The sequence below is a fragment of the Mastomys coucha genome, unplaced genomic scaffold (genome assembly GCF_008632895.1).
Source record: "Mastomys coucha isolate ucsf_1 unplaced genomic scaffold, UCSF_Mcou_1 pScaffold23, whole genome shotgun sequence".
Lineage (NCBI taxonomy): Eukaryota > Metazoa > Chordata > Mammalia > Rodentia > Muridae > Mastomys > Mastomys coucha.
Genome location: NW_022196906.1, coordinates 116,980,630 through 116,983,899, shown reverse-complemented (window position 1 = coordinate 116,983,899; position 3,270 = coordinate 116,980,630).

Sequence of the window (3,270 nt, the reverse complement as noted above, 5' to 3'; positions counted from 1 at the left end):
CACACCTCCAATCCTAGGCGATCTTGAACTCATAGGTCTCTCTATCTTAATCCTCTGGGATTCGTAGCTTGACTACACCTCAAGATCTCCATGCCAAGATTCAGGTCGGAACTTGTTATCTCTCAGCCTCCAGATTAGGGCCAGGTGAGCCCTCCAATTCTGGATTGCAGTTCATTTCAGATACAGTCAAGTTGACAACCAGGAATAGCCACTACAGTAACCATATACAGTAAATGTCTGCCATGAATGCTAGAAACAGCATACAGTTATTGTTAAGTGAATGTTTGCTTTTCTTAGTGTTTCTGGGTCAGGTGAAGTCAGTAATGTTTAATCCTGTGTAAAGCTGTAAAATATCTCTCATTTTTCACCATGTGGTGGTGTCTGTGCTGCCCGATAAAAGAGAGCAAAGCCCTTAGAAGCATACATGAAGGACAGACAGAGTCACAAGATAGCATTCAGGCAGATTTCACAACAGATTAGAGACAGGAGAGCGATGGAAGACACAGGGACAAGTAGAGAATTCTCTTGGTTAAACTTCTCCAAGGCTTTGATTTTTTTAAAACATTTTTAATTTTTATTTTTGTTTAAGAAGGTGTATCTTTATAAATATCACAAGAGGGGCTGGCGAAATGGCTCAGTGGGTAAGAGCACTGACTGCTCTTCTGAAGGTCCTGAGTTCGGATCCCAGCAACCACATGGTGGCTCACAATCACCTATAATGAGATCTGACGCCCTCTTCTGGTGCATCTGAGGACAGCTACAGTGTATTATGCCGGAGTGAGGGGGGGGGCAACCTGAGTTCAATTCCCAGTAGCCACATGATGGGTCACGGCCATCTGTACAGCTACAGTGTACTTATACACATTAAATAAATAAATATCACAAGGAAAAAAAGGACAAGAAGAGGCTAGTTACAATGTATTTACACCATTAGAGATGAGAAGAGTCAGTAAGTAATGTGATTTGTTTTTTAGAAACATATTTCTTTTTAGTGATTCTTTTTTTTTTTTAATAAGCAGCTTACAAGGTATAGGCATCATTGTCATATGCATCTTCATACACATTTTGTTTGTAGAGTTTTTCCACTCCTACTTTTCCTAGTTCCCTTGCACACCCTCAGCTTGTCTCCTCTTTCTCTCTCCAATGGCCCCAGATCCATTTTGTATTTATGTTACATGTGTTCAATTACCCTTCCTCCTCCAGCCACTTCTTTCTTAAGATCATTCTAGTTTCACAACCTACACACACACACACACACACACACACACACACACACATAAAAAATAAAACCTAGGATTCACATATGAGAGGAAGTATGATATTTGTCTCTCAGAGTTTCACTGCTAAATAAAATTCCTCTGTATATCATCTTTTTTCTTTTTAATTAATTTATTTTTCTACACTCCATATTTTATCCCCCCCCCATCTACCCTCCAACTGTTCCACATCCCATATCACCTCTCCACCCCCTACCCCACCTGACCTCTAAACTCCCTGGAGCCTCCAGTCTCTTGAGGGTTAGGTGCATCATCTCTGAATGAAGTCCTCTATTGTATGTGTGTTGGGGGGCCTCATATCAGCTGGCATATGCTCCCTGTTTGGTGGTCCAGTGTTTGAGAGATCTCGGGGTCCAGATTGAGACTGCTGGTCCTCCTACAGGATCACTCTTCTCCTCAGCTTCTTTCAGCCTTCCCTAATTCAACAAGGGTCAGCTGCTTCTGTCCATTGGTTGGGTGCAAATATCTGCATCTGACTCTTTCAGCTGCTTGTTGGAACTTACAGATTTCAGTCATGATGGTCCCTTTTTGTGAGCATTCCATAGCCTCAGTAATAGTGTCAGGCCTTGGGACCTCCCCTTGAGTTGGATCCCACTTTGGGCCTGTTGCTGGACCTTCTTTTCCTCAGGATCCTCCATTTCCATCCCCATAATTCATTTAGACAGGAACAATTATGGGTCAGAGTTGTGACTGTGGGATGGCAACCCCCTCCTTCACTTGATCAGACCCAAAAGGATATGCATGGTATATACTCAATAAGTGGATATTAGCAAAAAAAAAAAAATTGAAAAGTACAGAATACCCAAGATACAGTCCACAGAACTCAAGAAGATCAACAAGCTGAAGTACCCAAGTGAGAACATGTCAGTCCCACTTGGGAGAGAGAAGAAAGCAATCACAAGTGGGGAGGGAGGAAGGGAGCTGGGAGGGAAAGTAGACAGAGCGGGTGGGGAGAGAGTAGGGGAAGAGGGGAACCTGATCTGGTATTGGGTGAGGGAAAAGGACTGAGGCCCCGAGGGACAGCAGAAAGAATAAAAATAGGCAACCTTGGGAAATAGGAAGTTGGGGGGACCCTCCAGAATGCACCAGAGACCTGGGAGGTGAGAGACTCTCAGGACTCAAACAGAGGGACCTTAGATAAAATGCCCACCTCCAGCAGGAATACAGAACATTTTTTTTTTCAGAGATCTACCTGCCTTTGCCTTCTGAGTGTACATGGCTCTTTTTCCTTTTCTGATTTCTACTCCCTACATAGCTTAGGATGATCCTGAACTCCCGATTCTGATGCATTTGGGGTACTCTGAGGTTATTACTAATGTGTTTAAATTGACACAAAAGATTTCTCTGAAATTGTCTTTTTGTTTTCTCCTAAGTACAGCAGGCTGAGCATGTTTTCTGAAGAGGATTGGCAGAGTCTACACTGGACTCTCCAGGATGTGTCTGCCTCTGGTTATGCTGTCTCTTTTATCTACAATAAACTTTCTCCTCCACCATCTAGGAGCAGTCATGCTCTTTTCCCTTTTCATTTTTATTTAAAAAAATTTCCATTCAGCACCACTTGCCACATGACAGACATGAGGCTTGAAGAGTTTGGGCCACCCCAGGTCAGAGGAAGCTTGCTGAGGATTTGGGGTGCACCTAGGCTGGAGTAGAGACTAGACAGATGCGAACAAGACATCTTGTTCTCATAGGCAGGGTTGTTCCGATGAAGACAAGGACATGAAGAAGTGTGAGGTGAGTGGTGACTGGGTCTGTGTTGAATACTAACCTGCCACATTCCTGCTTGGTTACACATTTATGTTCTGGAAAAGAAGCCATGTGGTGGACTGCCATAAAGCAGAAGCTATGAGAAGCGAAGACAATGCCAGGTTCACCTCCAGGTTGGAAACATCTGGCACAGTAACAGAGAGGCCCAGAAAAGTAGTGTGTGGTCCCAGGAAGAATCAGGCCTGGCCAGGATGGAATGCTTTACATAACAAAGACCAGGTTGCTA